The sequence below is a fragment of the Sander vitreus genome, chromosome 7 (assembly GCF_031162955.1).
Source record: "Sander vitreus isolate 19-12246 chromosome 7, sanVit1, whole genome shotgun sequence".
Classification (NCBI taxonomy): Eukaryota; Metazoa; Chordata; class Actinopteri; order Perciformes; family Percidae; genus Sander; species Sander vitreus.
The window spans coordinates 11,337,692-11,361,448 of record NC_135861.1 but is presented as its reverse complement, the minus strand read 5'-3'; the positions used below and the strand labels follow the sequence as shown (position 1 = coordinate 11,361,448).

General features: G+C 39.9%; 1 protein-coding gene across 2 annotated transcripts in view; it reads right to left on the bottom strand.

The window, feature by feature from the left end:
- The window catches only part of sema3b (sema domain, immunoglobulin domain (Ig), short basic domain, secreted, (semaphorin) 3B), an 88,596-nt gene that overhangs the window by 38,632 nt on the left and 26,207 nt on the right, over positions 1 to 23,757 (bottom strand). Inside the window, exon 1 of one of the 2 annotated variants that reach the window (XM_078254572.1) lies at positions 1,201 to 1,914. The exons of the other annotated variant lie outside the window; for it this stretch is intronic. The gene's annotated coding sequence lies outside the window, so the exon portion shown is untranslated. Of the gene's footprint in view, positions 1 to 1,200; positions 1,915 to 23,757 lie in introns of those variants that run through there. 2 annotated transcript variants of the gene reach the window in all.

The following is a 23,757-nucleotide window of genomic DNA, read 5'->3' as shown; positions in this document are numbered from 1 at the left end:
TGTTATCAGTTCAGCCTGCACAGCCTGATACATAACAAGGAAGAGATATACAAAAAATGCTGTTGGAGAACTGCCTCACTATGGTCACAGGAATGCTTACAGTTGCCAATTGCTTACACACTGAAATCAAAAGAATTACACAAGTGTCAAAACCTTACACTCAAGGAGCAAAACATTGGCCCTGGTTTGGGTATATGGAGAGAAATAAATTATATTTTTGCAGCATTGGTCTTGTGTAGTGTTTGGTGAACTTATTGATTATTTTCTACTTTCTCTGTGTACTTAATTTACAGTACTCTAATCACTGAGAAGTAGAATTGCTAAAAGTGTTTTAGGTTAGCAACAGCAGTGTGTAACAAACAGACTTAAATCATATGAAACGTGTGTTTCATATGGTAACAAAATGTGTTTTTTATAAATTAGTGTACAGTTTTTGCAGTGTTTCATTTTGCAAAGGGTCTGAGGTGTTCTGGTAATTGGGTGTGTGGCTGTGCTAATTGTGTGTAGTGTTTTGAAAAACCGATCCCTGCTTTCAAAAATAGTGCTTAAGCAATCGAGAAAACCCCCCCCAAAAAAAACTGTAAACCTCTCGTCTGGTGTAACAAGCTCAAGAAAAAAGAAGAGACAATGAAGGAGCCGCTAAGGCGAGGGCAGCCTGCTGGTAGCTGGTAGCCGGCCATTTGGCCATGTTAAACCCAGAAGCAGCAGTGAGTGAGGACCTTACAGAGCTGCCTCTGGTCTCCTGCCTGGAGCTGCTCCAAACAGCTCTATGAAGGAAGACAACTCACTCTGCTCTCCTAAATGAAACAGAGCAGATTTTAACCTGATTCTCTGAAGAAGAAGCCCACGTGTCATCAGCGTGACTTTTAAAAAGATATTTTAGTTTGTAATGGCTCAGGATCAGGCACTGCTGCACAAGATTAGGTCACAAGAACAGCATGCTGAACAGTAGCTATTTCATCATGATCTCCTCTCAGTTCAGTATTGAAGTTATTTTGTCATTAAATGCTTTTAGAGTACACATTGACACAGATACAGTATGTCATTTTAAGTGTAGTATAGTATTGTAGAAAACCCTAAAATTATTTTTGTGCCACATCATTATCTTAATTATAACTTTAAATGATGATGAAAATATGTCAGGGATGAAAGCAGTGAGCCCAAATGCTCCTTACTGGACCACAGTCAAAATGAACTCACCTGTCCATCCGTTTCCAGGGGAACCAAATTCCAGAAGAGTTCAGAACATTCCGAGTCGGGATCAGCGTCCACCTGAGCCCAATATGCCTCTGATAGCACTGACCGTTTCCATAGTTACTGTACAGCTTATTCCCATTTAGCCTCTCAAAGTCTTTCCATTCCAATAAAAAAGAAAACAAATATTCCCATATGAGACAAACCCGCTTGATTATATACTCACATAGAAAGTGCTGTATACACACCTACACGCACTCACTCAGCTCTTGTTATGTGTTTGCAAAGCTAAGGCTTGAGCTTGTCTGAATTTAATGAGGATGCACAGAAAAGTGGCGGTGAGTCTTAAAATCTGAGAGTCCAGAAATTTGGAGGATATATAATAAGTGAGGCAGGTAGAAAATGATTTTCAGAAAGCAATGGGGGGAAAAAAACTTCAGTAACAGTCCATGACGGGAATGGTGTCTGGAGGGCAGAAAGAGAGCAATGGCAGAGTCCCGCTTTGGTGCGAAAAATCCAGTGAGTCTTGGAAAAAAAGTCCAAAAAGCAGCCGGTGTGAGTTAAAAAGCGGCGCAGTGAGATCTGAGTATTCCCCTGTCTGCAGTCAGCTCTACTGATGAACGGCTGCACTCCAGCTCCACTTAGAAAAACACACAACCCCTATGCACACACATAAAACTCTTAACACACACACGCGAGGAGTTCACACACACACACACACACACAGTTTTCGCAGGAGCTCAGCGGAGTAGCAGTGCTCTGAGGGAGAGCAGGCAGGAATAATGGACTTAATTCAAGAGGGAAGAGAGAGAGAAAGGGAGGGAGGGAGGGAGAGAGGGAGGAAGGGGACGGTGGGAGGTGAGTGGAGGGGAGTGGAAAGGGGCAGGGACATGCACTGTGTTGTTCTCAATGTGTGTGTGCTACTGTATATTTGCATAAAACATTTTCTTCTTTACAGTCCATCAGTGGGAGATCAGTGACTTTGATTAACGTCTAGTAATAGTAACTACAGCAGCAGAGACTCACTCCACTATACAGACTTGTGACTTGGACTCTGGTCAGTCTTAAAGGCCTCCATTCGCTGTGTGATTGTGGACTGAAAGATATTCGTGAGAGAAACGTGGAGTAATCTTTCATTATCAATCCAAAACACTCATTCTAGATCACACTTTGAGATACTGTTGGACGATTTAGAGTGTTATCAACCAAAGACCCAAATTATGTGTACGAAATTTAGAACCAATTTCTCATAATGCGATTTGCACAAAAAAGTTTCAAAATAAATAAAAGACATATTTGCATCTCTTGTTGTGTCTTCTTCTTCTGCGCCCTCATGGGTTTTTTTTGGCCAGTTTTCTAGAAATTTAATTAGAATTTGGGCTGTACTTTTTGATGGACACTTGACTGAATGTAGTGTATACTATGTAGTGTAGTATCAGTTTGCATTTTTTAGATTTACATCATCATGCTATGATTCACCAGGCATTATGCTTGCACAGTGTGTAGAGGCACAAAATTAGGCTTGAGATTGGGCTGTGACTTGACTTGAGGCTCGACTCGAACCTTACTCTGACACAAGTTGCCTCAAAAGACTTCCAAATAGCGTTGACATAGCCTACTGTATATTGATGTGTTTCCATAACAACAGTTTGGATAAAGATCACTGCAAACACAAACAAAGAGAAAGATATTCAGACACAAGAGAATGACATTATGCTGGTGTGGCTGATATAAGCTACTGTAAATACAGTAAGAGGGTAATTGGCACACATTTATAACATATGAGGGTTTACATCATCCTCTGCACATATCAAAGTTGAGGTATAGGTCAGCTATTCATGACAGCCAGCCTCTAAACACATGAATGTATGACAAGCACTTCTTACATGTAATACCAGAGTTTGAGCCATAAGTGCTTAAGATCTTAAAGTGTAGCTGAACTTTTTACCTCTAGGATTTCACATATGGTTGGACTTAAAGTGATATTTTAGCCAAATGATTTTGATTATATCAAACACTTACCCCTGTAGACTTGATAGGTAGCTATAAAAGTTTGTGTTTTCTGTTTTTACAGAGAAACTTTGCTGTGGTTAGCTTCAATACAGTCAGCTAGAATGTATTCCTTTGATGAAGAGTTTTCACGAGGGACAAAAAGTATCAAAGCATCCATTCAACTCATGCAGCACAATCCACTGTCCACTGATATGATCAATATGTTCTAACACTGGGATGGGGTGGAGTATAACATCAGTGGATAGACAAAATTACCTATATAGTTGTACTGTAGCCCAACTTTACACTCACATGATCACGCGTCACCAAATTAAAATTTTGTGTGTGTGTGTGTGTGTGTGTGTGTGTGTGTGTGTGTGTGTGTGTGTGTGTGTGTGTGTCCATTTTTTCCCAACTTGCCCACTTCATTCCAATGGCAGGTGCGGTGCTGTGCCTGGCAACCCTGGAGACAACACACACACACACGCACGCACGCACGCACGCACACAAACCATTCTCATCAGGGTAGGGTCCCCATACAGAGGTCATGGGTCTCACATTAGGGGGTTCACTGCAGTGTGTGTGTGTGTGTGTGTGTGTGTGTGTGTGTGTGTGTGTATGTGTGTGTGTGTGTGTGTGTGTATGTGTGTGTGTTGTCTCCACGATTGTGTGCATTTCTTCACACAATGCACACTTGCCTTCAGTGCTTTAAACACTTTAATGCACATGGGCATGTGTACAATTGAAGCTATTGGTGTGTGTGTGCTTGTGCAGTATTTTTTTCAGCCCACTGCCCGCCCCCTGCTGACCTGTCTGTCATAAACCAGTCTGATGTCTCTACAGACTGCAGAGTGAGTGCTGTGATCCTGACAAAGGCTTTTGTCTCAGCTAAAGCTTTTGTTCTTTTGCAGCAGATGAGGACTCAGTTTCCCAATAGTGTCTAAATTAATCTTTGTTTGTTTTTTATTGCAAGTCAATGAACCGAAATGATCTTTAGATTGCGGTGGGACCACAATTAGGCTGGTGTCTCATAAGTTGGGGTCTCCCCCTGTCAAGGGCGTAGGTTTTGTTTCAACATTGGGGGGGACCTCCACTTTTGAGCAAAATTGAAATTTTGAGCATATTAAACACTTAATTTCCTGCATTCTGGTGGATTGTTCTTATCAGTCTGTTGTGGCCAGCTTTCTGTTCTCCTCTGTCGTCTGCTGGGGAAGCAGCGTCGGAGCCAGCGACGCAAACAGACTGAACAAACTGATCAGGAAGGCTGGCTCCGTTATTGGCTGCAAACAGGAGACATTTGAAGCTGTGGTGGAGAGGAGGTCACTGTTATCTATCATGGATAGGATCCCACACTGGTCCAACAGCGGAGCACCTTCTTCAAGAGGCTCCGACAGCTTCGGTGTCACACTGACCGAAGAAATCATTCCTTACACAGATAATAAAACTTATTAACACTTCATCACTGAGTGTTAGATAAGACTCATTTACATAACAATACTGCACTAAGTGCAACTTGCACAAATATAGGTTTTACTTACATCTTTATAAATACTATTTAAGTAGTTGTACATTTTTATTTCCAACTTGTATATAGGTTTGTACATTCTTTCCTTTGTATTTTTTAATCTTTATTTTTTGAATATTTGTTCTTGTATTCTATCCGATTTATTATTTCTTGTATATTCTGCATGTGTGCTGTATGACTGACATGTTCCTGCTATTGCAATGAAATTCCCCAATTTAGGATCAATAAAGTCTATCTAATCCTATCTAAATATGTGGTCTTATGGTCTGTTTATTATTCAATTAAGGTATTCCAAAAAATATATAGAACAGAAAATAAAAAAGGATATTTATCTTATTATATTTTCCAGTCATCTTCACATTGTTTCCTACAGCAGGTCTATATTATGACTAAAGTAATGTCGAACAGGTGATTCCACATCAACAATATTTTGTATTATTGTATTGTATTTTTATATTGTCAAAATAATAACTATATTTTGTATGGTGTTCTGCAGTGTGTTTAGTAATATCAATGAAGAGGGGGAGTGTCAGTCTGTAACTGTGTAATTACATATGAATAATAGTAATGTATAATAATACCTATACAGAATACCTAACTCTCAATGTTAAATAACATTGGGTTGGATTGATTTCCTATGCTCAGAGCTCACTGCTGTGATTGTTTTTCGACACGTTTTACTGTGTAATCAGACGAGCAGGAATGCTCACACTAATTACTGTACTTATTTAACCAATAATATTTATGTGAGTATTTCCAGAATGATGAAGTTATTAAGTTTCTCTTGAGTAGATTGTTTTTTATATACCTGAACTGGTCCATAAAGGGCATCTATTCTATTATTTCTAGAGAGCTACAGAACAAATCCCAAAATGCTAATTACTCTAGACTTCTCAACCTAGAATTGACTAAATGTTAATTTAATGAATAGAGAAAATCAAATAATCTCTTAAAAAAATAAATCTAGATAACAGCCAAACTCAGTGCATATTTTTTTCTGTTTTTCTGACTGTTAGTCTTGTAAGATGATTAACTTAACCACATGTGTTAACGCTCACAATGTATAGTGTACAATGTCATTAAGACGTAAGACGCACATTCTCATGCTGGATTACATCAGTCCTGCAAAACACTACTTCACTTCCACTATTTCATTAGATAAACATGCTTACATATTCCAGAGGATATACATTATAATGTGCTCAGCAGCTACAGTAACACTAACCTGAGTGTAGCTGCACAATGCAGCTGCCGGGAAACTCTGCTCCCTTCTACTTCTGGTGCTTTCAGACTAGAAGCTTTATTTTTACACAAAGGGCCAGAATAGGTTCATCAGGTATTTAGAAATAGGTATTCCTACTGTGAGGGCATATCATACTAATATTAATGTAGCAATACATCTTTTTCAAAGTCAACCTTAAAAAAAATAAGTAGGAGGTCATGCTTCAATGAAGTTAATGAAACCATATTGACTTTAAAAACTGCACCTATTAACAGTGCTGTGAAAGCAGAGTGTTATTGTTGGAAGAGAATCTCTGAGCAAAATATTAGCTTGAAATGGTCATTCCAACATCTCAAGATGTGTTCTGGTATGTGGCTGTGGAGTTCAACAGCCTCCATATTGTGTTCTTTACTCTCTCTTGCGTAGGAGTGCACATCGTTACTGCGTTCAATTTTGGGGGCTGCCTCCTTCGGCAGGACATGGCCAGGGGATGTGTGGCTGGCATTAGATGGAAGACGAGTAGGCTGAAGATGGGCTACAGAGAGTTCAGCGGTTCGTCATCCCATGTTCCGCCCTTAGCTTATTACAGTCAAGATGCCAGCATGCAATGACTTTTGGGATAGGTGTTTGAACATGGCTTTTGAAGACTTTGAATATGCTTCTTATGGATGAGGACGTTGTAGAGGAACCCATTCAGGAGGCAACATAGTGCACTTTTTGCCATTCACTGCGTTCTTTTGGTCATGCCCCTCTTTCAAGGCCAAACTGGCTTTGTTAGATACATGCTTCCATGCTTCCCTCCTATTAAGTAATGATTACTTCAGTTAGACATGCTGTATACGTATGCGCTCCTCTCATCTCACATCTTTTTTCGATTTAGCTGGATAACTGAGATAAGTCTATAAAGGGACATATTGCATTGTTGCTCCACCTCGATAAGGAATCCTGCAGGACAGATGCAGAGTCAGGCAGAAGTCAAACGCAAGGGAGGAACAATGGATTCAAATGGCATGCATTTACAGCAGGCCAACAATAGCAGTGTAATCAGTGTGACGTTAGGATAGCGTGACACCTGCCAACATTACAAGTGTTGCATTACAAACATTTGCTTAACAGATGCAGAAATATCCTGGCCTATATTCCAGGCCTGTAAAATGAGCAGCATGAAATAAAACTGAGACAGCCAAGAACTTTTTTCTTTCTATGAGTGATTTAAGGGGTCTGTGGGTGTTACACACTGACCTAACATGAAACAAATACCAGTGCTAAGTGGATCATTAGCATTATTGCAACTATGGAGCCTATGCTGCCAGCTGTAACCACATGCTAATCTCATCTGTGTGTGTGTGTGTGTGTGTGTGTGTGTGTGTGTGTGTGTGTGTGTGTGTGTGTGTGTGTGTGTGTGTGTGTGTGTGTGTGTGTGTGTGTGTACACGTGTGAAGTGAATTTGTGTATTAATAGCATCCACAGTAGTGGGTCAGGAGTTGAGTTTAAATGGGGCAGAACAAAAAGACATTTTGGTGTTATTTGGGGCTTCACGGTAAAGTAGCGTTTGGGTGTCGTCAATTAACGGATGCTGTGTCTGCACGGCCAGAAATCAAACAAAAGAGAGAAAGTGAAAAAAGAAAGAAAAGCGCAGCACCAAACAAAGAAATAAATTAAAGAAGGAAAAATTAAAAAGACAGAAAGGGAAAGGGCAAAGTCTAGTCTAGATTCAAGCTCAGATAGCTATCCATATCCAGCTGTACTATGTGTCCTGATGGGGTCGTCCATGACATGATGCCCTGACCTCCTGACACAACAGGGATTATAGGGGCCCCAGTGGAGAGTGGCAGGAACGAAAAAGAGAGTGTTACAGTTAGAGAGAGAAAGGGAGAGAGAGAGAGAGAGCGAGGGAGAGGGGTCTTGCTTGGGAACCCTAGAGGCACAGAAACCTGTAATCCCCCCTGTTTCACTTTGATGTGATCACACTCAACTGAAAGGATGGAGCATTAAGGGGGGTGGTGGTTTGGCGTGTCAGGAGGGCAGTATGTGTGGGTGGATGGGTGGGGTGACTGACTGTGGTGCCAGGAGGCTCAGAGGTGGGACACACACTCTCACAGGCACGCAGTCACACACCATCTGGCTCTGAGGGTCACCGGGTGGATAAGACCACCTTCAGGCATAGGCTTTAGTGACACATTTTCACACACACATACACACCTCCGAGCAGGTTCTGAAGGTCACTGAGTGGATTACAGCACCTTGCATTACCACGGCTTTGTTTCTTTCACACACACACACACACACACACACACACACACACACACACACACACACACACACATACACAATAAGCAGTATTTCTCGGTGGAATGCACATTGCTCCACTCGTTCCCACCATCATTATATCTAGCTGGCTGATCACTAGATAATGAAGGCCTGAATCTACCAGATGCGGGCCAAATAAAAGGTCTATAAATCAGGTTTGACTGTATGAATTATAGTAACCTACATTCCCCATCACAAATGTATTAAGAATACAATGTTTTACTTTTTTCTTACCTTTTTTGTTTTGTTTGTATACAGTTTTACTAAATAAGTTGACTGGTAAAGTATGACTAAACAATCACTCTCTTTTCATATTACTTTTATGAAATATGGATTATATATACTGTAATGGAATATAAGATTTAGAGTTTTGAGCCCCCTGTAATTCTGCTTCACTTTAATCAAACCTGGGCTGTCACACTGCTGCTATTTCTGAGGGAATTCAGGACAGATCACAGTGAAGACAGATGAAAGACAAAATCCGGGGAAATCACCTACTAAAAGACAGAAGCTTTTAACTTCAGCCCGCACACAGACAGCACAGCACACACAAAAAAATTTGTTTTTAAAAGCCCACACACGCATTAGTTGCTGCATGCCACTAAATCAAGTTCTTGTTTTTATTTATGCAGAAGGTTTGAACGTGTATTAACATTTTGAACTCATGTTGCACATGTAGCATCACCTAAAAACATTTCAAACTATCAAGCATAACAAGCCAATCTCTGAAACAACTACGACTGCTTGACGTTTGCATGTACATTGGCTATTATTGTGGCTACTTAGCAGCTAGCTATGCCGCTAAGGCTAGCTATGTCAGGCCAATATATCACCTTAAAAAAAGACCATATGACCTGGATCACCTCTTCTTTTGATCCATACATGCTATGGCGGACAAATGTCTATGTTCCCCCACATGACTCCACATTTTCTCGAATGAGAGTAATGATGCACTGGATACAACAGAGAGAGTGGGTGCAGTGGAGTACAAAATCTCAAGTGGGTAAATCAATTGACAGACATTTTCTTATTCTTATCTTTTTAAAGACTAAATCTAAAAATCCAAACAGTCATTTGGATTTGGAAACACTTGGATTTGGAAGTCATTTTTTGCTGAAAAGCAGGCAGATAAGGCACAGGGTGTATGTAATGGCGCACGCGCACACACACACACACACACACACACACACACAAGCGAGCAGAACCAACAAAATGATTCCTGATCCTGATGGGCACTGATCCAACCAGACAGGCTGCTCTCAGCACCGTCGGGGATTATTAACACACACACATGCACACACTTCCCAAGGAGTTGTTGAGACATTAGATTGTGCAGTTATTAGTGTGAGCTTGCACATATACACCCCACGGGAAATCTGAGACAAGCTCAGCAATGAGACGATTTCAAGAGAACATTAGTGGTTCTGACACACACAGGTGATTCCACTTTGTCGCCATATGAAACACGCACACTAAAGTTCTTATCACAAGGGGAGCGATTATCGGCCTCGTAATTCATTTTCAATGAGAGGCGAGCGGGCAAGTAGGGGGGCGTTTGTGCTCGTCACACGCCCGCCCGCTGCAAGAGTTGAATTGTGTTTCCCTGAGCAAATGACAAATCAATGAACAAGAGACTGATTCTTGCTGTTTGTGAGTTCACTAAAATATAAAACTGTTTTCTAAACAGTTATCAGGACATTAAAAGTGGGGCTCCTGCTTGTCAGACGACACAAGACTGGATTAATCGTGTAACGTCACGTAGGCCTATATTTCTAACTTAAATTAGGCTACAGAATTACGACTATGCTAATTTAGCTACATTTAGCTATCAACAATAACAGTCTGTGGTTAGCAAAGACTAGGGTTGCCACTATTTGTTATAAGTCGACATATAATTAGGGATATATGATAGACTACACCTACGGCAGGGATACAGCAGTGCACAGATTCCCATGGTTTACCGTTTTGATGGCCTGGCGTTGACTCGTGGAGCGTTGTCTATCTTTCTGTTCACGTGAGGAGCATAGTGAGACCCCGTGGATCTAAGTAACTACACAGGCCAAATGTCGCTCCTTAACACATGGTCTGTATGAAGGTAAATATGGTGCAAACTAAAAATCTGAACTTGTATGTTAAAATTTGCACTAGCATTTGCCAACTAACCAGCCAGCCCGCTTCTAAATAAATACCTTTTTATTATCTAAATACTTTTTAACAGTCAATGTGGGCCCAACATCAGCAAAGCAAGCTCTGATCCTGGCCGGGGGATGGGCCGCTGCTACCGGGTGTGGGGCTCTCCGTGTCCCGCTGGAGCTCCGACTGCAGGTCGAGGTCAGCAGTGAAGCTTTCTGGCAATAGCAATGTGACAACGTGGAGGTACAGGAGCTAATTTAATGAAGCTCTGTGCTTTTTCCAACTATAAAAATGCAAATCCATATCTAGCCATACATTTTGAATACGTGTTCATTATTCTGCTTTACACACGTTTGTGAAGTCTTTGACATTAAAGCCAATCAGTGTCAGACCTTAAAACCAAGTTGGGAGCAGAGATTGCTCAGATAACTTCAGTTTAAACCTGTCAAACAGTGGGTGAGATGTTTTCTGGATCCATGCTTTGGATGAAAATTGCAAAGATAGTTAGCTATTAAGTCAAGTTTAAAGTAGACATTCTTCAACTAATAAGATTATGCCCTCTTTTTCTTTTAACTAGAGCTGATCTGCATTTAATAAATTCCTCTATAATTTTAATCACCACGTCTACAGCTGGTATATTGTACATTGTTCTTAAATGTTTCGTTTAGACATAAAAAAATTGGGAACAGGCTTGAAAAACAGATGTCTTTGGGTTTCACAATGACATTTTTCAATTTGAAGTTCTTTCAGTTTCAAAATGTGTCAAAACAAAGCATCAGAGATGTATCACAATGGTAAGAAGAGAAGTTACTACCTATTGTGTATTCCTTAAACACAACACGCTATCAGCAAAAACTTATAAGTAAACATTCACAGACCATGTCAACCTTTACTAATCACTTTCCCAAAGTGAGGAATGCAAATAATGCAGCCGCTCACGTCTCTCTGCCAGACAAGCAGAGCAACAACACACACACACACACACACACACACACACACACACACACACACACACACACACTCACTCACTCATACACACATCAATCAAACACACAGCCTGTGATCATAAGTGTTACAGCAGATTACACAAGTAGTTAAAGTATTTTCAGCTTTGCCATTATTGCAATTTCACTTTTAAATTTAGGCTGTCAAAACAGCTGCTCGCACACAAACACTTAACTCTCTCTCACACACGCGAACATATCTCTCAGGTGTACTAAGCGCCGTCTGTGTCTGGCGTGCCAGAAATCCCCACCATCAACTAGTAATTGAAGACCGTTAGAGGGGAGCATAAAAAGGAGATGGGTAAGTGGAAAGTGAGATGCTTTTATGGATATGTAAGAGTTGTTGTAAGACCACTACATTTGGGGGTTCATCTCCTTATGCATCTCTGGCAAAAATAAGTTAAAGACACTGCCAGGTAAAAAGTTTGATTTCCCACTGAGGCCACCTATAAGGCACCTGTTGTTGTTTTATAGCCAAAACTGTAGGCAAAGAACAGGAAGGATGATAAATGAGTGCAACAGGAAATCTCATAAACATAAAAACGTGATTAGATGATGAGGAGAGGGCAGGATAAAACAGGAGAAAAAAAAGAGCCCACACACACTCCCTTTACCGTCTTTTTAATTTTTCTTTAACCTTTTTGCAGACCTTTGTCCCTGCTTGTTCCAATTTAAAATCTGTGCTTCCTTCTGGACTGCAGCTCTTGTCACTGCTAACTTTGCCATTGTCCTGGGGAATGCTGCAGAGAGACATGTGCTACCTCCATGACACATGGACTGTCCCTGGCTTTATCCAGCTCAGATCCATCTACAGTACAACTATGTAGGTGCTCCAACCAACCTGACATTTAAGTCCACATTCATTCCAAACACAAAGCAGGGCAAAAAGAAGTCTGTCAGCCAGTCTCACACACGTACATGTACAAGTAACCACACACGCACACGCACACACAAACAGTGGATGACACAGGGTGTGATTTAGGGTTGCTAGGGAAACTTGGGGAATCACCTCTTTATCATAGAGGCAATAGCTGTCATTAACATAGCCCCAAAATCACAGAGAAGAAGCACACAGAGGCGCACTATAAAATGTCATCCAAGCGCATTAAAACTAAATCTGGAATCTATATTTTTTTGACATGATATGCAAAGACATTTTTTTTAATCTGATGCCAGCCTTAGTTGAAGATAGAAAAACCTGTTCTACTTTAGACAAGCACATTAACTCAAGATTTCCAGTCACATCTGGCAGACAGGACACATTATTAAAGAATTACACAGCAATCTGGAGATTCTCTAATAAGTTGAAATATGCAGTGGTGCTTCTGCGTTAGTCTGTAATCTTTGTCTTCCCCTGATTATATAAAAGTCAAACATTTGCTGTGTTTTAGGCTGTAAATGCTGTTTTATTGTTAGCTTTGTGCCATCTATTTTAAGACTAAAATGTATGGAAATATTGTGCTGTACCTATTTCAAGCAGAACCTGGTAGTTTATTCTATTTATGGTGCTAAATTAGGTCAAATATACAAGTTAGTCCACAAATATAATGAAATCTTTCTACACCACAGCCTCTGTCTCCATGCTCCCTCCATCCATCCTGTTTGAGGTTACAGGTAGTCGGCCAAGTGGAGGAAGATTAGAGTGTTCAAAGTAATAGGCTGTCCTGACCAAAACAAACTGTCATTTCCCTCTGTTTTGGCTCAGCTCTTATTCTCCTTCCACCCCTACTTTCTTTTCCTCCTTCCACTCCTCCCCTCTTCTTGGAGCCAACGTGTCAAGGGGAAAAAACAAAGCTGTTCAAACTCTGAGCAGCATGAAAAGCTGCAGAGAGGGAGGAAGGGTGAAAGGTACAGAACGAAGGATGAAGGAGAAGAAAAGTTAGAGGAAAAATGAGAGAGAGAGACATTTAAATTGCAGCTGTCTATCTATACAGGAACAATAAAGAACATCAACGTTCTAGACCACATTCATGTGAGCTACAAAATCACATACAGAGACATCCTACATGCCACTTGTATTTGAATGCTCAAATCTTAGTTTGAGTGATCAACAGTATTATTGTCACTGTAGAAAACAGTCCAAGCATAATGAAAAGAAAGCCCAGTACTGTCAGGATTGGTGTTTGGTGAGATCCCATGAAACAGACATGTTTAATTTGTGAGAAACTGTTAAACTGTGCATCTTTACTGGTGACAACATGTTGCAAAAGTAGGAAACCAAAAAAATCTAACCAATCAAGTCATTATGCCTGTTCATCAAATCAAACTGCCTTTCTCTTCATAATAGCATTGCTTAAGTTAAATCCCTTATTGTCAGCCCATAACTAACGTTCTGTTTCCACAGGAAATATATCACATTAAGAACATAATGACACCAAACAACAGGACCTTTAAGAGAACATACTCTACTTTTCACAAATGTGAGAAGTGGATTTGAAATGACACGACTAGGAGTTGTCAGCCTGACAAATATGAAGAGTCACTGGTGCTACGACACAATAATAAAAACTTTTATCATCATTATAGTCTATTCTGGTAGACAATTATATAGAAAATGTTAGTCAATCATATGATTTAAAAGAACTTATTGCTTCATAACTTTCCGCAAACATGACATGACGACAACAACAAATCCTGCCAAATCCACTGAATTATCTTGTTTTGAATATTTACACTTCTCTCTTGAGTCTCTCAGTAAGTGGGTTAGATCATTATTAGACATGATGCATGCCACATGAGAGCATCTCCCATTGCATCGTACCATATGAGCAGTAATCCAAATCACAAAGTGACATCTTGGACCTTAAAATTAATGTATATGACAAAGGAAAAACAAATGGAAATGAAAAAATGGTGAGAGAAAGACAAACAGAGACATAGAAGTACTTTAAGACACTGATCAGAAGCCTGTATAATCAACAAGTACAATACATCCATACTGGGACAGGACATATTGAACCTGAGAGACACACACACACACACACACACACACACACACACACACACACTCACTGTCATTGACAGGATAGATTAAGCTAATACTCTATAAACATCAGCCAAGTCACACACTGTTCTCTCTTTGCTTTTAGCTCTTAAAAAAAGATTAATAAGACTAGTCCTTACGACTTAAAGGTTGTGCCTCGGTTTTCTCTCTACAGTTTGGAACTCGTAGCCAACTGTTTTGTATTATACCATCTCTCTGAACTTTATTTTTCTTCTTCCAGCAGCTGCTGTCAAACTGTTACCAGGGAAGTATTAGAAATATATCTAATTAAGGCTACCCTTTGAGTATGTTGGGGTCAGAAGAAAAAATCAAGGATCAAATACCAAACTTGAGTGAAATTATGTTCTTTAATAAAGTGAGTTTTGCTGCAGCATTGAATAATGAATCTATTTTCTTTTTTTTTTTTTATTCTAAAACTTAAATATTTGGATCTGAATTTGTGACCATTGGGGGAAAAAAATCAAATTCAGCTTTTTGAAAATACAAATCTTTGCAAAAAGACAAAAAGCAGCAACATCTCTTCCCAGAACCAGTGTCCCTTTGTTGACTCAATAATCCACTGAACTGCTTGTCAACAGTTTTCATAGCAACTATTTCTTCTGTAGAAAGAAGTTCTGAAAGACCCTTTAAACATTTGTTTCCCTTTAAATCTAATTTCCTTTCATCCAAATCAACCCTTATTTGTGCAGTAATACAGGGATGCATCAGCCATCACTCCCTCGGATGGCCACCTGGTTTCAACCACAGACTGATTAATCAAAAGGCCCTCCAACAGCGCTGATATGCCTTATACGGCAGATGAATAGGCACACTCTCTCTGGGTAAATGAAACCACAAGGCCATTTACGCCAAAAGTCTGCAGCCAGGTTGGCTAACGTAACTACTCCCAAACACATTCAATAAAAAAAGACAACAGTATAGTGCTTCTCCACATGTTATTACTTAAATATGAATTTCCATGTTGGCTGAATTACATTATATCTTCTCAAAAATGAGAAAAAGAATTTCACTGAACTAACATGAGCAATATAGAAGCACTTGTTCTCCTTTGTGGTTTTAAAGGCTGCATTACACTAAAGTGATGTAATTTCCTGAAGGTACCAGAGTTACTAGCTTTTATTTGCCTTTACCCACTTAGTCATTGTATCCACATTGCTGATGATTATTTATCAAAACTCTCATTGTGTAAATATTTTGTGAAGCACCAATAGTCAACCCTACAATATCGTTGCAATATCGACATTGAGGTATTTGGTCAAAATGATCGTGCTATATTTTCTCCATATCGCCCAGCTCTAAGGTTAGATAAAGTTATGGTTATGGTAACATAGTGGATTTTTTCAAAGAAGGACCTTGCAAGTACAAAAGTGTGTGTGTGTGTGTGTGTGTGTGTGTGTGTGTGTGTGTGTGTGTGTGTGTGTGTGTGTGTGTGTGTGTGTGTGTGTGTGTGTGTGTGTGTGTGTGTGTGTGTGTGTGTGTGCTTGATAAACCACGTTGTGGGAACCGATCCTCCATCAGAGGACAAAAAGCTGGTGTCCACAAGGTTAACTATTATTTTAGGTTATGGTTAACCTTGTGGACACCAGCTTTTTGTTGTTTTTGTTTTTAGGTTTATGCTTGCTTTTGGGATTATTTTATTTTTATTAATAACTGAATAAAGAGTAATGTTGGGAAACTTGCACTGCTTTGAAACCAAACAGCGTACTCAAGTCCCTTCTCTGGAGTCGTTAAACTGGCAAAAATGGATATATTTGTCCAATAAGGGGCCGAGTAATTACGACACTGAGATGCCGTTAACTTTCAAGATGATATGCTGAACTTGTTGGCAAACAATTGTTACATCCAGCACATGCTTTTCTGGTCACCTGATTAATGCAAGTTCAATATTCACTCTCTTTTAGCTCTGTTTTTGGTCTCTACCCACTCCTGGGGTAAATATCTGGCTCTTTAGCTGCTAAATGCTCCACTATGTTCACAAGCTAGTTGCTTACTTAGTCTGTCTGCCATTTGGTGCAAGACAGATAGCCTATGGTCAGTTTTTAGAACTTTTTAGCTGAAAAAAGCTTCCTGCTATGCCTGAAAACAATGCTGATAAAGGCAGTGATACTGAACAAAAACATTAAAGTTGTGGGCCAGAAAACCAAAACAATAAGCTGAAAGAGGCATAACCCTCTGTAGAGAAGAATGATAATTCTCTGTGTTTACATCTTGGAAGGCTATAGTACCCTTTAGGTCAAGTCAGTAGCAAAGGGAAGTAATACTTGTCAACTAAGTTTCCTGTGTGTGTGTGTGTGTGTGTGTGTGTGTGTGTGTGTGTGTGTGTGTGTGTGTGTGTGTGTGTATGTGTGTGTGTGTGTGTGTGTGTGTGTGTGTGTGTATGTGTGTGTGTTCAGTATAACACTGAACTGAGGCCTGTGTGACAATCATACATCTGTTGATCATTAGTAGGATTCTCCCTGATACTTTCTGTCTGTCCTGCTTTCTCTCTCACTGCTTGCTGTTTGCTTTTTCGCTCTTTATCCTCAGTTCCCCTTTTGGCATCTATACTTTGTCAATAATCATATATAAATCACTTTTTGTTGAGGGCATTTTTGCACGAGAGAGAGAGAGATAGAGAGAGGAGCAAGAAAGGTCCCAAGGCCGGATTTGTTGCCGTTATTTGGCATGTGCTGTAACCACTCAGCTACCAAGGCTGTAAACATGTTCTCTTCTCTTTTTTTCTCCATTTGCTCTTACTTCTTAATTTATCTCTTTCCCTCTACTCTGTCCCAAACCTCAATATGTTGTGATAAATTCATTTTTAGGTCATTAGGATAAACAGCACCAAAGAAAGCATGTAATACAGGCTTCTAAGAATTTTTGGCGGGATACCATCTCAAAGCTGCCTGACGTAGGTAAGCACACAGAGAGGGAAATGTGATGCACAAGATGATTTTTCAATTTCACGTTTCAGGCTTTTTCACTTGATAAATAATTGGCGAAACCTGGAGGTGGTCATTTTAAAATTTCCATGCAGGCTTTCCGAGGATATTATGACATACAAGTCGCAGCTCTGCTCTCACAAATCTTATTCTACCGTAAAATGAGTGTGTGTGTGTCAGCAGCTCCTATTATCACATACACGACCAATCTGTATTTTCCAGTGACCAGCGGTGTGTGTGCATACTATATTTGTGTGCTTGTAAGCATGTGTGTGTTGCATGCAACCTCATATAACCCGAGCATGGGCTGGAATACGAGTGTATTAGGATATTGAAAGAACATTGCCTGTGGTTTACCAAAGCTTGGCAAGCACTTTTAGAAAAAATTGTGAATGTTGAATACATAAATAACGTGCCAACATGGTGTAGATGTTCTTCCTTTCACAGCAAATGTTTCATGTAATCCAACATTGTGCTACGTGCTTATTGTGCCTGCTCAGGTCTTTGTTTTTCTCTTCTTTTTTTTCAGAATCAGAATCAGAAAAGCTTTATTGCCAAGTACGTTTTTTACACATACAAGGAATTTGTTTTAGTGTTGTAGGTGCATGTCACACATTCTCTAAAATAAGTTAAACAAACAGGTTAAACAGAACAAACAATATAAGTATAAATATATGTATATATATATATATACACACACACACAGAATGTATTAAAATTTTTGTCATCAAGTTGATTTGAATATTTATTTCCACTTTTATCTATGGTTTACATTTGGTATGCCAGCAGAAACAAGTGGTTTGGCTGGTAGAGTACCCTATAAACAGTGAAAAAAGTATGTTAGCATGTTAACATTTTTTTCCCATTCCTTCTTCCATCTCATGAGTGTATCTGTAGCAAAAACAACACACAATGTGTTGATTCGTAATGCAAGACAGATGATGTTTGTCAAGGCTACCATAGTTAACCCGACAGCATGTCGATCAGCGGAGCCACACAGCCACTTCTCTTGCCGTGTGTTTGAGGAAGGATTGTAAAATAGGTGGTGCCTTTCAACATTGTAAATTTGTGGTCAGGACTTCACCGAGCACTGGTTAGAGGAAACAATGAGGGAGCAACGTTGTGAATAACTTCACTAGTCAGGGAAGCCATACACACACATATGCAGAGTTTGGCAGCAGTCCACAACCATAAGAGCATGATGCCATTTAGACGAGCTCTGAAAGGGATTGCCTCCCTTCTTCTTTCTGCTCCTTTCTGTTGCTTTCCTATTAAAGCTCCTCATTAATTTCATCTTCCTGTTCTTCATGAATTAGCCCATTCCTTTCCTCCATGTCTTTCTAATTTTTTCCTTCCTCTCACTTTCCTCTTCATCTTCCTTCCTCCATAATTCTCCTCTGCCCTGACTAATCAACTTTCCAACCTTCATGACCTTTATCTCCTCCTCATTTATTTCCCACTAAAACAGATAATAAAATAATACCAAATAAAATATGGCTAAATTAAACTAACTGCGAAGGCAGCCCATACCCTTTGCGGTCAATTATTTCTGTCTTTCTCATTGTCACGGATTTCCCCTACTGCAGCCTTCTGCCAGCACATCCAGTCGATCCCTCAGATGGAAAACTCATCAGACACCACAAGATCTGCTCAACACTGACATCTGGTTGATTCTGAACTCTGTCTAAAGCTGGATAAACACACCACACCTGTAACAGAGATCTGTCTGGAAAATCAACACAAGATGAAAAGATCTCACAGCAAGTCAGCTAAAACAAGTCCGTAATTTTGTGACTTCCTTACTGGTTTTACTTAGACTGCAATGTGTTTTTAAGGCAACAAATAAGATCATATTAAGACAATAAGTCATTTGGAGAATGGAACATATGCTGAGCTGTTTGTGCTCAGCATATGTTGACACTGGAAATCAGGACAGTGTGTATTGTGTTGCCCCCCAACGCATTCACCCACACTGATGTGCACCTGGTCACTGCAAGTAGGTTTAGTAGATGGAGATTCATACAGGTGGCTGTCCTGATGCAGTATGTGCCCGTGTTTTTACTGCTGCTAAAGGGAACTATCGTTTGAGCATTTGAGGTAGCAGAGATCAGAGGCTCTCCCTGCTAGTATCGTTTGTTCTTTCCACTACCATATCTAGCTTCTGTAGCCCAGCCAGTAGCTACGGTCAACTAATTCTCAACAACAGGTTTGTATATATCGTATGAGAACCTATGTTACGATTGTTAAAGTAAAGTTTCCACCCCATGCGCCTCCCTACGCAGATCTACACAGTCTGTAGCATGTGGGGCATGCAGTAATAAATACGTGGAATACATACGAATTACAGTGCATTACTTTTCATAGCTATAAGAACAAATTGTTTATGAGAACAGCTAGCTGACTTTACTGCTTTTGGTGTCTAATCTCACACAGCCAGGCGTCTGTCATATCAATAGGATGGAGAACATTAGTCAAAACAATGGGGATTTAACAAATCCTCTAGCCGCCTTTCGATGAACACTGTTTTTGAATAAACAATCTCTTGCTTAAGTGGAAAAATGTTTGACCGTACAGGTTTTCACCTCTGTGAGTTTGATGACCTCTGTTGTTGGTTGATGTTGACAGTTTTCAAAAAAAATTGTATTGTATCTATTTAAGATTTATCTGGTCTTCATTTATGTGTCAAAATCTTGTTATGGTAATGAAAATCTCTGTATTCTCTGTAATTTGATTACTCGTGCCTGTTTTGTAGTGGCTGACGGGTGATATAATGGAACTACTATGAATACTCACTAGAGAGTGTGTTTCAATGAGAATCTGAGCTGTAGGCCAGACGCAGTTAATGAGGTTAGTTAAACAACACACGCACTGTAGACAGAGAGGGAGACAAAGAGAAGAGGGATGGATAATAAAACCAGGAGAAGTGAAGAGAGAGAAGAGAAAGGCAAGACCCAGAAGAATAACTGAGGCAAGAATAATACTGCCTGCTCATAAATCATTTCATTTTTTTCTTTTTCTTCCCTCCTCACAACCCTTCTCACCAGTGTTGGTCATCTTACTTTAAAAAAGTAATTAGTTACAGTTACAAATTACTTCTCCCAAAAAGTAATTGAGTTAGTAACTCAGTTACTACATTGTAAAAGTAATTAGTTACTCAGCAAAGTAACTGTGATGTTATTTTTTATGTTCTCTAACGCTATTACGTTCTATAACATCTTTAACGTCAAAGATGTTTATATTAACTGATTGAAGAATAAAAACACTATATACAGAAAATCAAGCGTTGCTTGTTGGTTTTAACGGAGTGGCTCCGTCTCCTTCGCTGGAGCTCATGCTAACTGCATTTGGGCTTGGGGTTGGGTTAGCAGCAGCAACAAGTGTCGTGTTAGCATGTGTTGATGTGAGGCGCTTCATAAGATTCGAGTTGCTTGAGGCAAACGTAGATAAAGTATTTTTTCCTGGGCATAGCGTGCATGTTACATAAACATTCTTGCCTTTAATTTCAATGAGCGAGAAGTAGTGCCGGTACTTCCAGTTCAAGAACGCTACCTTTGAATTTCCCTGGCTCGTCGCCATTGTCGCCGTCTTGTGTTTAGTGGTAGTCAGAGCGTGCAGTGAGACAGCGTGAGCAGGGCATCCGCCCACCCAGCCAATCATCATCGCATTTGCAACGGTGTCATCATCCCCACCCCTGCTCTGATGTGTAGCCAAAGCCTGACACCTCGCGCTTCATTCAACCAAATTGTAGTAACGCGCCACTTTACATTCTCAGTAACGATAACGGCGTTGCAACGATGGGAAAAGTAATTAATTAGATTACTCCGTTACCAAAAAAATAACGCCGTTAGTAACGCCGTTACTCCCTACACTGCTTCTCACTCCTCTGCCATCCTGCTGCTCTCAGGCTGCCAAACGCCACAGTCCCACTTGGAACGTCACATAATCACACCAGTTACAGTAACGATCTGTGACATTTTACTGTATATTGTAAATGTCTGGATTCCTACTTTCTTTCACCAACTGGTATAAACGATATAACAGTGATTGAATCTATACCTAGTTCATGACAGTTTTTACCCTTCAAGTCTCACATTTTACCTGTGAGACTCATAGTTTATTGTCTTTACTGGAGAGTGAAAATCTCACACATTGTCATGCTATCAATGAAAACAAAACGTGTTATTGTAGTATAGCCTAATGATACCAGCAACAGTTGTTCACTGGTGTCTAGTAGGTCTGGTGGTGTGACAGTATTGTCTACACAGGTGCCTGACAAATGAGTCGTGGAAAGTGTCACAACATCACAACACTGAGCGCCTATAAAAGACATTGCCAACATACCACAGTTTATCATTTAAAAAAATGATGTCAGCACTAGGGTTTCTCAAAGGCGCACATAGATTCACACATATTTCTTGTGCATGTGTGCCTTCAATCTAACCAGTGTTATGTTCCATTTTCTTTTTTGTTCCTGAATGACAGTAACACCAGTACAGTATTTATCCCAAACACGCAGTGCCAAGCACAGAGAGGAGAAACCCCAACATGACCTGGTATGGCTGAACTGCTCTGGTGACCACCTCATTTTTAAACTATTGAACTAACAACACACACACGACAGCCGAGAGCGATCACACACATATTTCTCTCCGGTCTCCACATGAATAGTTCACAAAGAGAACTGAAAACCTGCACCTACCTGTCTGTCTGTCTGTCTGTCTGATAGATAATGATACAATTGTATTAAAACGTATTTCCTTTACTGAATATGAAGAAAGTATTTATTTTATGCCACTACTGTCATTCAACTAGCTTTCAGCTCAGATTACAGAAGATGGCGATCACATGACATGTCCTACTTTGTGTTCAATAGCATCAGAAGCTCTTGAAAAGTAACATTCACTGCAAAAAAACTATATATATTTTTTAATCCACCATGTATACTGTATGTACTTGTGTGTACATGACACTTAACCCTGAAATTGGCTATCATAAGTATAGAAATACAAGAACACAGAGGCCTCAGATTCTCAGGCAGATAATCACACAGAGCAGTGGGAGTGGTACACCATTCACCCTGCATAATTAATTAACACACTTAACGAGTTCATACTTAATGAGTTCAGCCTGAACACTGCCACTAATTGGCCACGTCAAATGCATGTGTCCCATGCTAATTGGCTCTTTGATTGGGGCTTCATAGAGTTAATTAGCCAATTAAGCACTTCAGTCTGCCAGTTCGGTCGCTCTGCTCTGCTCATGTCAATGATTTTGGGTGGATCAGACATTGGTGAGGAAAGATTAGAAAATACAACACTGTCTGTCTGCCAAAGTGAAGCTGAAAAGAAAAGACAAAAAAGACTGATATGCGTTGCCCTCATGTCACTAGATTAGAGGAACACCAGGAACAGAGAAACAGCTTAATTTTCTTTCCTTTCATTCACTTTCTATATAGCATGCTGTATTAAATGACAGAGTTGTCTTAATAATGTATAGGAGAAAGAGAGAGTAATATGAAGGAAAAGGAATGAGTCAAAAGTTTAGAGAAGCAGTTTACGGTCAGCAGTTTAAATCCTCACACCAGCAGCAAACTTCTGTGAGGGCAACAAAATGTTCCCATTTGTTCTCACGTTTCCTGTCAACATTATCAAGATTCCTTACTGAAACCAAATGGGACAGCTAGAGGCTAACGTAGCCCAACTGTCCCTTTGGTCCCCATGAGGAATGCGAACAATGAGAGCAAGCCTTTGTAGGCAAACCGAAGGTCAACTGGAGATAGTTGTGGCTACAAGTGCCACAATGTAGAAACATATTATGAAATGTATGCGATCCCTCTCCCACTGAACACACCCCTCGTGACAATTCTCCTGATATTTCCACTCCATGCCCTTCATATTTCTGTGGTCCATTTTTTAGCACAATATCACAAAATGAATTAAAATGTCAAATCTGTGCAACATACAGTATAAAATGATTATATGAACAACATGTATAGCAAAATCAAATAGCACATACCAGTTGGTATTTTGGGGAGCATGAAACACAGTATGACATTTTCAAGAGTTTCTCTCTCCCAAACCAACTCTCACTACAACAATTTCACTTTCATAATGGTAATTAAGCTTTTCACTAAATGTGGACAATTGTGCCTCGTCATTGTACTGTGAAATAGTCTTTATCATAATCCTGTCATAATGAAAGAAGGCAGTCTCTGCACTGTCTGCATTTTCAGCAGTCAATCAATATTTCAGTGTCTGTGCACCTTTCAAGAAATGTTTTTTTTGTTAATAAATAATTCCTTTTGGGGATGGAGCCAAGCAAGTGCAGTGGTACTCAGCAAGCATGTACTAAAGGAGAATTCCGGCCAATTTTTACGTTAATCTTGATCGCTATAGCTACGCGAGTACTTTCGATAGAAAAAAACCCGACCCGAATCAGTGCAGGTAACACGG